The sequence below is a fragment of the Neopsephotus bourkii genome, unplaced genomic scaffold, assembly GCF_033783945.1.
Source record: "Neopsephotus bourkii isolate Nb327-2 ecotype Australia unplaced genomic scaffold, CSIRO-AGI_Nbou_v1 NB_126, whole genome shotgun sequence".
Taxonomy (NCBI): Eukaryota; Metazoa; Chordata; class Aves; order Psittaciformes; family Psittacidae; genus Neopsephotus; species Neopsephotus bourkii.
This window is the reverse complement of record NW_026900643.1, coordinates 1005641-1017537: the sequence shown is the minus strand read 5'-3', so window position 1 is coordinate 1017537 and position 11897 is coordinate 1005641. Positions and strand designations below refer to the sequence as shown.

Sequence of the window (11897 nt, the reverse complement as noted above, 5' to 3'; positions counted from 1 at the left end):
ATTTCCTTTACACTACAGTGAAAAAAATTGTTAGAGCCAGAGGTTGACTTAAATTACTTTGCTAACCAATAAAGAGAGCAGGTTTTTAATAAGGTCTCCCAAAGCTCATTCTTCATTATTTATAATTCTTCTTTTGCACAGTGTAATTACTACCACTAACGTAAGTATATCATAAAAAAAAAAAAAACACCTACACACACACACACACACACACACATACATAGGTATACAGAGAGAACATCATGTCATGTTTCCTCTTCCTGCACAGGCATTTTTACCTAACAGTAACTGTGCAAAGAGACTTTGCACGTGGAAACATCAGCTTTGCTCTTCTTCGGATCTCTCTTTTCCTGGGACATCTACAAGATACATTTAACAGACAGGCTGCTAGGGCACCCGGTGTAACCATTACCACAGCATTTCTTTCCATTGCCCACTGCCATTTCGCATTTATGCTTTGACTGGAAGCTCTTCCAGTCAAGGCTGTTTTCTCTTGTACAGTGCCTTGCACACTGGGCCCTGACCAGCAGTGATAGATTCTCAGCAGCATCATTAAAACCACAATTTTTTGTTTGTAAAATATGTACTTTTGCTTGATAGAATAACACTGAACAAGGCTGGCTCCCATATTCATGTTTGAAATTACTAGAGATGGTAGGTTTCACATATATATAGTGTGGGATGTGCAAAGAGCTAGATAAAGGCTGTGAATTATTTACACATTTACTATTATTCATTTCAAATGAGTCACCTTTACTCACCAAGTCCCATGTCTGCTCATTTACTACGAGCATCAGGGAGACTGTATGAAGCCAACAAACAATCAACCCAAGGAACATGTCAGACTTGCATCTCACAGAGGACTGGATGTATGGCAGCACTGAGGAGCAAGCTGGGGGAAACAGTGCTGTGACATGCAAGAGAGGTACCTAAGCCAAGCAGCTCTTCTTGAATTTCAAGCTATCATCCTTTGCAGGCAGAGATGGCTACTGAATACAGGAAAGTAGAATATAAGCCTACACACCAATAAACCAAATCTACTTCCCATGCTAAAAGGCCTGTTTGCCAAGTATTAAAGTGTTGAACCACTGCTTATCATAAACCTGCAAAGGCTCTGCACTTCCCACAGTATTTGCTTTTATTAAGAGTCTTTTGGACAGACTTTGTTGTTTTATGCATTTCACCTCCCTGTAGTTCTATTGTGCAGGTTTATTCCTTCTTCCTGTCCCCAGAGAGAGAGAGCATTTAAGGGCAATAATTACATATGCACAGCACATCCTCCTTCTATTGTATACTGTGCTTTTTCAAAGTTTAATAAGCCTCTTTAAAAAAAATGAGCATTCCTGTTCAGTTGCATCTGAGTGTAATGAAGTTGGGTTTATTTTTCTCCTTTTTTCTCCAAGAGTTGAATTAATTCACAGTAGTACCCTGACTATGCAGATATACTGCTGCCTCTATCTATGCACAGGGAATAAAAAACAACAGTTCGTGGCATCATTCATTCATGCTGTAGCAGTCCTAAAAGCCTGACACTGAGCAAGCACTGCCTTTGTATCCAAACAGATCAAGCACAGCATGTCCCGCTAGTGAGCTCACATTCTCACAAGGAAGTTTTTAGTTTGGGTTTTTAATCTTTGGTTTGGGGAAGAAGTTTACTAGGTTCAGGAATGACTTCCCTCCATGTACTTTGCATGCACAAATAAAAAAACCCTGATACCAGGCCATAGAAAAAAATAAAACCCTGGGGAAGAAGAAACAAAACCACATTTGCTTTTCACCTTAAAGTACGTATAAAGAGGGAGTAGAAGGCAGGCAGGCTATCTGAGCAGCTTATAAACATATGGTACAACAGCTTCCCAGTGGGAATGCATAGGTTCAGTTTTCTGCTCAGATACACTGGCATGCAAGGTGCCTCCTGCAGGAAGGACAGTGACAAGGGCCATTTCTTTGCAGTGTGGATGCAGAGAAGCAATTCAGGATTATCAGCCCCACAAAACAGGCAGCTTCATAGCTACAGTGAAAAATATACTTAGAGGCTTTTCTGACACAAACCCACCACAGATCCAGGGACACACACAACATTCTTACAACTCTGGCTATCTACACCTGAAGTAAAGGCCTCTGGGGCCACAGGTACAGGCATCAGTAAGTACAGATCAGGGCCTACATTGATGCAGAGCCCTCCCTTTTGTTCAGATCAGCATATTTAGGTTAATCGGGGGTAAAACTGGACAACAGAGAGGTCAGACTGTGAGATGGCCAGCAGCAGGACAGACATACTGTTTCCAGGAAATGCAGGGAATTGCTAGGAGATCCTGACTCACCCAAGAGAGCTTTCTCCCCATTGGGTTTGTAAGATCCATATTACCTAATTCCTAAATGATTCTTGTTAACAATCTGGTTACTTGCCTTCTGTCAAAGTCTCATATAAGGTTCCACTGCCTGAAGTGGGTCAGATCTTCATGCAGAAGGTTTTATGTTTCTACAGGGAATTACTCAGCAGAAGTTTGGATTCTCAACAGAATTACAGTTTTCCGCTCACTAATTCTGTAACAGGAGCCCTGATCCTTATTTTGGCAGCCTGCTTCATCTGACTAGTAGCTCCTCACACATTTGAATTTTGTATTCCTAGAAATCTCATGTTTAAGTCTTCGAAATATGCCATCTCTCCAAAACATGGTATGTATTTATGAGGCAGCAACAAGAACCTTCTCTACTTAAACCTGATATGCTAGAGCATAAATTGCTGCAGATACTTAACAATCAGACCTTGCAGGCACACTTCAAAAGAACAGTCAAAAAAAACAGTTAACACAATTGTATGATGCACTGAAATACTTCCTAGCTTACTTTGCTCATGAAGAGCCCTGATGCAGATCTTGTGATGACCAGCATGTCTTTTCTTCCTCACTGAGCACATGTAACTAACGCAGAAACCTCCACATGTACACACACAGCTTAAAGGAGGAAAGACCTACTTGCATTATTGAGATCCATAGACATCCAATGCACAGTATGTTCCTGCCTACGAGCATTCAGTCATGTGCTTGCAGCTCCTGGCAATGCTTGTAATTGCCCTTAGTTGATTTGCATGTCACATTTTAAGCACTAGAGATGAGTGCAGAAGTTGCCTGCAGGATGGAATCCTTTTGAAAACACTGTATATCATGGCAGTGGGGATAGATGAAGCAGCTCTCTGACAATACAACAGCAAGAAGAAAGTCCCCTCCAGTAGTTCTACAGCTTCTATTCCATAGATCAAGTACCAATTTGAACAATGATAACTTCACTTAAGCCAATACAGTTGCACTGGGAGGAAGATTTATGCTACTGTGTCTATACAAAAGCCTGTTGGTACCTGCTTGTTACAAAACCAGGTGCCTTTTAAAAATATATATTGCTGAATTCAGGTTTGGCAAGAGTAAAATTGATATTCGTATCCAGCAACCATCAATGGGACAGATTCCAGTAGTGTTACTGATATGTTTTTGATAGTCTGTTACTTCAGCAGGGCTATTGTTTGAAGCGTGTCCTGTTCAGCACAAGTAAGGTTATCCAGAACCTAAACCCTATATTAGTTATTCACCTACTAAATTTTGTAAATGGCCATGCTTTAAAACTGCCAAAAATATATTCAAAAGTAAATATCCATGAAGAGTTGTAAGTATAATGCTGCCAAGTACTGGCATACAGGCTTCACTCCCTATTCAGGATTTAACATTTGTAATATCTGCTTAACTTTAAACACATGCTTAAGTCTCAACAAAATTAGTAAGCATCAAATGCCATACCTTGATAGATGCTTTTGTCCAGCAAGTCCCTGCGATCAGAGCTCTAACATTTACCAAAACAACTTAGTTCTTATCGACTCACCAGAAAAAAAAAATAATCCCTTCAATACTTTTTCATGCAAATTTTAATTACTTTTTCAATGTCAAACCTTTAATTAGGCCATTGCTATGAAGCAGGGTGCACAGGCCATTAGCAATGCAGGCACAGAACAAAACCCTATTAAGAAAATGACGCTTTCACTTCAGTAGACTCAGACATATTCCAATGTAGTTAATCTGACTCTTAATATTCTAAGTAAAAACAAGGAGATACAGTAACAGCACTGAGTTCCGGATGCCCTCAATGACTGTTCATCAGAGCTGTAATTTGTACCTGTATGCTACAGTAAAATTGTACAGAAATGCCAAAGAGAGAGCCTAAGATTACTGCAAAGATACAATGTTATTTCATTTTTGCTATTGTTACAAAATTTCTGTCAGACGAAGCACTTTCTTCACTTGCCTCCACTGCAAGGCAACAAACTTTCTCCATTTTGACACTTGCGGAACCATGAACCTGTAGTACCGAAACACTGAACAAGCAGATGAACCACTTTAACAATTGCTTACTTGAATTGCCAAGTTGATAGGCAATGAACTGGAGTTTTTCAATGCACACAGTAGTTTGTAGTAGCCAGCAGTAACTCTAATCAGTATTGTAAGTAGTGCTGTACTCTTGGGTATTGGGAAATGCTATCCTGTTACCTGTTTCTTCAGACACACTTGTGCTGTCTGCAGGGTTCAAGTTGACTGAAGAGAATTCAAGCAATAAACACCATCATAAGGGTATGGCAAAGCAAAAAAGATGGAAAGCAAGGAGAACAATGACGAAAAGAGGAAAAATATCATTACATTCAAGTTATAAAAGGGTGAACAGAAAACAGATTTTACAATAAGTGGAAAAGCAAGAAAGTTATAGCTAGAGATTTAAAAAGTACAGTGCCTAGACCTTGATGATTCAGAGAGTTTACTTGAAAAGCCTGAATTGCAAGAGAAGCTCCTCCATTTGTATCATTAATGGAACAATAACCAAGCCTCTGGGCAAAATACGAGAGCAAGGCACATCAGAGCTGAAGTGCAAGACATGAAAATTTTGTGCTGAAATGTTTTTATCTGAGGAGGTTATTGTAAACAGTTTTATTTTAGGAACTGTCCTTTGAGAAGCTACTGCACAGAAATGCACACAAAAGAAAGCAAGATGCTCCTCTCTATTTGAACTTCGCTTTAACAGAAAAAATGCTGTGTGCTATTTATAAAGAGACAGAGAGCCAACAGCTCTTACAGCGTACTTTAAAAAAATCCAAAATAAACAACTGATGCTCCTACAAAACTTACGAAGAGCTGCAGAGTCTCTCATTGTAAAGTTTTTGGTACAAGCAATGAGAGTTAATTTTTGCTTTATACTTTCAAAAATACAGATGAGTTCAATTCCAATTTTAATACCCGTGGTCAAACAAGTCTGTGAATCTCATGCACAAGAATTAACAGTCTCCATGCATTTTCTATCTCTTCAATCAGCAATAAAATGCACCTTAATTGTTTTGGAGATTAATAATACTATTCAAAATGGTAGTGTCAAAATTGTCAAGTGTCAGAAGTGCAGACACTAGACAACAGGGTGTAGTGAACTTTATGGGCAACGAGTATTGCCAATTTTAGGAATATTAAATTCCACAAGCATCAGTGCTCTTCTGTGACTTTGAGGCTAGCAGGAACAATGAACCAGCTAATGCTAAAGATGACAATACAGAAGGTTAATCCAAGTTCATCTTAGCTGTTTATGTGACTCCAGTGCAGAAGTTGCTCATGCTCAGCTCTGATATCTGGGAATCATCCTGAACCTACAGCACTAGCAGAAGATAAGCTCTACTTATTCAACAACCATTTTAACTTCACAAAGCAGGTTTCTAAAGTCCCACTCCCCTCTGATTTCCATCTGAGAGCAACTCACCTAATCAGGTACTGGAATGCACAGTGTGAGCTATGGCCCAGGCCCAGGGACATGCTTTCTCTAACGTATCAGCTGTATATTTCTCCTCTTGCCTTCAACAGGTTATTTGACCATGCTGAAATGCATGACAGCAAAAACAGTGTTTGCAGATTTATCTTTCCCACCACAGTATTTAATAATTCTTTTTTCCTACCATAACGGCCTGTAAAAACTTTCCACCAGTCACTTCCCCCTTCCCCTCAGATGCTCTAACTCTAGCTTCTTGGTTTAGTCCAGGGAAGTCCACAAAATAAATACGGAGTTGAACAACATCAACCCCAAACATTAACATGCTGAAAAATCACGTTAGAATATGAAAAGCTTCAGATTCCTTCCTTCTGTATGGGCAATGGAAGCAGACACAGGCCAGCGGGCACAATCCAGCTCACCTCACCAGCACCGCGGCTGCCACCGCAGCCGCCATGCAAAGCTATGTGGTAGGGGATAGCCACGATGGCAGGGCTGCCCCCCCCCCAAACACCCCGTGGGCATCATGGTGGCAGGAACCCTCTGGGGAGCACGTGCGGGAGGAGATTGTTAATGGCACTGCACAAACAGCACTCAGCTTTTCCTCTCATGTGAGATAAACAGCCACAGGAAAACAACCTGCACAGAATGCAACCTGAGGGCAGCTCATGCTCACAGCACATGCCTTTTGTAAAGTACACGGCAGCACTGCTGATGCTCACAGGTATGAGCACGGCTGCCTTACCTCCACCCCGCCAAGCCCTCAGCAGGCTGTCCCCTCCACACGAGGCCTCAGCAGAAGCCCACCATGGCCACCACAAATTGCACTCCTCAGCCCATGCCTTTCTGGCCAGGCTCTCCCCAGCATGCACCGCACCTGGAGGGGCCCCATCAGCCCGCCCTCCACCCTCTTTGCCAGCGGGGTCGGGTGCAGCAGCTGAGGTGATGTTGGCTAGGGCCATGGCCTTTGGCTGCTCGGGGCCCAGCTGAGGCAGGCGGCAGGGAAGGGTCACTTTCAGTGATTACCACCAATTGCAGGTCCTCTCTCCGCTCTGCGTTTTGTTCACATCCCCCTTCCAGTCCTTAATAGGCCCTGTTGGCCTCTGAAGACATTTCCCTTGGCCTGTTGGCACCTTTCCGGTTCTAAGAAACCCAGGAAAAGTAACAAGCTGAAGGGCATTAAAAGCAAGCAAAGAGCCCAGTTGGGCTGTCCTAAAGACTAAATAAAGAAAAACAGCCTGACACGTAGCAAAATATACTGACGCATAGCAATTTCCTCCTAACTCCGGAGTACTGGCTACCTTCCTGTGTTCCTGACTTTGAACGGGTCCTCAAGCACCACTAGTGAAGCCTCTGATCCTTACCTGTTAGTGAACAAACAGCCCTCATCCCCAAACCAGACCAAAAAGTGAGCATAAACAGGTATATGTTGATCTAAACTGCAGGCCCCAATGCACCCGTCATTTTCTCAACACGGATGAGAAGATTCCAGCAGCTACAGCTCCCCTCGGAGAGGTCTCCTCTGCCTACTTACCTGCTGCTTACGGAATGGCACTCTGCAGAGGGTTTGCTGACCCCGAATATTAACCGAGATTTAATGAAACCATCCAGCTAACCTTGCTAATGTCCCGGGGGGATGCTGGTGTTCTGCCCTTGACAGTTCTCCTCACAGAAACGTCTCAGTTGCTCTATAGGAGACAGCAATAAATTCAGTGACATACTCAGAATGTACAGATCCTGGACCAAGTGTAATTTCACTGACATGCATGAAGTGACATCAGAACTGATTCACCCCAGTAAGTTAAGACTTCAGCTATCTGCATCCTTGTTGCCCTTGAAAAGCATGTGCACTGTCAGCCTACAAGGACAGAGTCGTTGCTTGCTCAAACTCAAGCCCCAGAATGGGCTTCCATGGTCCCAAGCTCACCTGGTCCCTCGGGAGGTTGTAAATGCTGTGTTGAGGGGCTCACTGCACCACAATGGTATGTCCACATAGGCTAGGCAAAGCTTCCATCCTGCCACAGGAAGGCAGAGAACACATTTCCACTGTTCCTGAATAGAAGCTGTGAAAAAGTAGCCTCTGGATTGGATCTGGGGCTCTCACATCACATAAAGTAGGAATCAGTGACCCAAAGGACCCAAGTTCATTTGCTGGGAACACTCCCGAAAATCACTGTTTTATTATTTATTTATTTTTAGGAGGAAGGAGATTGACTTTCCAAAAGCTCTTTTCTCGTTGGTACTAAGGCAGTGTGCTCTTGGCTTCTTGTGATCGTGGGACATTCAGCAGTAAGCATTCTCTGAGTTTCATTGATATTTTCAAGGGTAGGAGAGAACTTCACTCCCTTTGAGTACCACTCTGCCAAAGATTAAAAGCTTATGAGGGTGCCAATTATATAACCTGACTGAGCTGCCTTGTCAGTGAAGAGCTTTGCAGGATGCATTCTGGCTTCACAGGATGGAAATTCAGCTTTTATTCAAGTAGCCTGATTTGGTGATTTCACTGTTTAATCCATGTAGCTGCTGCGATCAGTCAGAAGTGGTAACTGAAAGGGAAGTTGCTCAAATTAAGTGGTAACTGAAAGGGAAGTTGCTCAAATTAATTCTACCACGATTTTACTGTGTTGATGCTCCTGTATCTCTTGAGTAGCATGCCAGCAAGATCATTTCAAGACAAGACTCGATGCATGCTGCACTGGAGACAACATATGCTTACACTGTGTGACAGAGCCCAAAGCTGAGATGTTGGACAGGCCCCAAGTAGGTTCCCACAGTGCAGTGGGCACTCCAGATCTGGCCTGGAAGTTGCATAGCCACATTCATGCTGAATTATATGTAGATAGTAAAACCTGTCTCCTGGCTTATTACTGTAGGCCCTGTACCAAGTCATATTCAACCATATTGTAAGCTGATGGTGTCACTTTAAGAGAGCATTTCTTCTCTTCCTGATCTATGGATACATGGACTGCCTTAGATTGGCAGGCCTTTGGGACAGGGACAGTCCATTGCTTACAGGTCTGGGTGATACCTTGCATCTTGTGGTCTCACTCTTGAACAGTGAGTTGCAAAGTGCTCCTGCAGTTTGCGTAACGACAGCTCTTCCTTCTGTAGCAGGAGGACAGAGCAACAAAACTGCTGCTTTTATAGAAACAGAGAAAAACTATCAGCAAAATGTATCTAAAGGAAAACCAATGCTGAGCTTATTAGCCAAGTTGCATACAAGCTTAAAAATGTATCAGTCTAGACCTGGAAAATTATGTTCAAAGCCACAAATTCAGAATTAATTTATTATGCAGTACATTTCCAGCTCCACTGAGCTTAATGGGATTTGTTATTCTGTTAAATGGGCTTTTCCCTCAAAGCACCTTGTTTCATTAGACCATTTAACAGAGCTTTGCGTGAATAAGGTGTATAAACACAACACAGCCACACCAGCTGGCCCTTTGTTTTGCACACTGAAGTGCTAATTCCTCTTACTGGCTGTGAGTGCACATGTACTGCACTCCATGCATGAGCGTATGCATGTACTATGGTCATGGAGGCAAGGGAAGGTGGTGGGATTTCTCTTTCCTGAAAGCCAAAGAGGAACTGCAGTGAATTTTACAGATCCCTGAGAGAAGGCTTTGACTTGCTAATGGTCTCCAGTATGTTTACAGCTCAAATTTGGAACTACTTTCCTAGCACTAACAGAGTTGACAACAGGTTCTACAAGAGCCAACTAGCACTTTGGGACTTGACAATGTATACAGAACTGTCTGCAGTTAATAACACATAGATTTGTAGCAGGACTATGTGGACCTGACAAAATCAAGGCCTCAAGACTCCCTCTGTTTCCTGTAAAGTGTCTAAAACCTAAGTGTCAACACAGAAGAAGAAAACACAACAAAGGCAAAAGATCAAGCTCCCATTTCCTGCGAGTGAAACCACAGCATGGAAGCAGCACATGACCTTGGCAACAAACCCAGGACTGAACCCAAGCCCTGCTTTTTCATTCAGCACCTGAATAAAACTCCTGCTCTGATGGTCCCACCCCATTGTGCCCAAATTACGTTGCTGGTCTTCTCAATGTCTGTCTCTCTGATGAGAAAAGAGATCCTTCCGTTCCAGGGCTAATCAGAATGTTAATTTTCTATCTACTTCAGTTTTTCAAAATGAGAGTTCTTGGCCATTCTGACCAGCAAGTTGAGGGTAAATGCTATAACCCTTAGTCAAGCAATGCATCCATGAAGGAAACATTTTGCACCTTTTTTGCTACAATCTTATACTGCACAACCGACTGACCTCCACATCATTTCAATCATTTAATTTTCAGATACAATATTATGATGTTTCCCAAGGAAAACTTCAAAGCAATTTCAGCAGCTATTAGGCATTGTCAGTGAAACTCCATTTATGGTGAAGAACAAAATAAACTCCACAAAAATGTCAAGGAAAACAAGAAAGTCTATGTCTCAGTTCCTGACAGTAACAACAAATCTAGTGTGAAATGGCATGAGTTTTCCCCGGATATCCATTTTGTAACTTGTATAGAATAGACATCTTGTTGAAAAAAAAAATTAATGTACAGAGCAAGGACTGCACAAATTAATAAAAGCTGTGGGACTTGAAATGGTTTCTTTCTCTGTCGCTTTCATTTGTGTGTGTATTCATGACTGTGTGTAAATCTAAATATATTCCCAAGCCTGAGGGCAGTGTTGATTCAGAAAGGCAGAACACAAATTAAAGAGTCAATGACCTGTTGAAATAAATGACAAAACTCTCTTGACTTCAGCAGAGACAGAATTTCGCCCCAGATGTTTGGGCCAAACTTATCAACAGCCATAAGGCAGTAAATCTGATCTCTGAAATCCAGTGAACAGAAGGAGGAAAATGGTCTCCGGATTGTTCATCTGGTCTGTAAAATTTTCCTGAAAATGTATCAGACAATGCTCAAACTTGCTTTCCTACCCCCACCTTGTCATACATCTGGTGACACCTCTTCCTCCACTACTTCATGGGTGGTGTAAGCTCCTTAAGTAGATGTGTCAATCTAGACTTAGGTGGAGTAATTACAAAGCTTCATGTGAGATGGGCCAGATCAGGATTTACCTTCAAGATGTGACAAATGACCCCAAGCTCACTTTGTGTTAAGAGCATGCAGTGGGAGGATTAGTGCAGCTGAGTTCATGTGGTATATACATCCATCCATGGCACCATGTATTGTGCCATATACACAAGCCTATACTGGTTACCACGACTCCATCCTTGAATTTTCTCATCTTCTCACACTTACCCTTACAGCTGCCATCCTGAGATACAGAGAGGAAGCATGGTCTCACATTTCCAGATGGAGGCACTGAAAAAAAGGGAGACCATAATTCAACCTCTAATGTATTAAAACTGGTTTCAGAGCCTGAGTTAGAGAGAACATAAATGTCATGAAGTGTGCAATGAAGCCTGCCAAGATATCTGTTGAGCTCCCTTGGTGGGCCACCAATGCCTGCATGACAATGGTGTCCTTGCAGTTTATTTCACTGTAGCTGCTCTGGACCATGCACTGAAAAGCAATCTGGACGTCATCACCAGCTCCCTCAGAGACCAAGAAGCCTGGACAATTTCACTGACGCTGTCTGTGCATATTGTTAAAGGACTGTGGAAGATGTCCTCGGAGGTCTCAGGCACTGCTCTGACTCTCAGATTTTGACCACCCCAAGCAACCTAACCATAGACTGACCGGGGAGGGAGCCTATGAGGCTGCACAGGAATAGCTATTCCCTTGAACCTGGCTATGGGTTCCTGAAGCATCCTGGAGAATGGGGACAGCATGGCACCAGCTCCTCAGAAACCCTAAGTGCCCTTGCATTTCTGGATTTGCACCCACTGCTGGTGATCCAGTGGTCCCTGGGCAAGCTTGTCTACTGCACCCAGACCAAGGGGCTGGCTGACTGCACTGGGAAAATGAGGTGCAGCAGGACAGGCCCTGGTTCCAGCAGGTTGCCTGATCCTACAAATGAACCTTCTTTCTATTGGCATGAGCACAGATATTCCCTCTCCTTGTTATGGCACTAATACCCAACAACTACCAGACAGGTAGAATTTAACACCACCGTTACAGTAACAACAGTCTTCAA

The 11897-nt window shown here is 42.7% G+C and overlaps 1 long non-coding RNA gene across 1 annotated transcript in view; it reads right to left on the bottom strand.

Moving 5' to 3' along the window:
* Positions 1–7982: 7982 nt before the first annotated feature.
* Positions 7983–11897, bottom strand: part of LOC133219441 (uncharacterized) — a 56154-nt gene continuing 52239 nt past the window's right edge. The window contains exons 3-4 of the long non-coding RNA XR_009727438.1: positions 11060–11122; positions 7983–8333 (exon numbers count right to left, since the gene is read on the bottom strand). This is a non-coding gene — a long non-coding RNA (uncharacterized LOC133219441). The remainder of the gene's footprint in view (positions 8334–11059; positions 11123–11897) is intronic.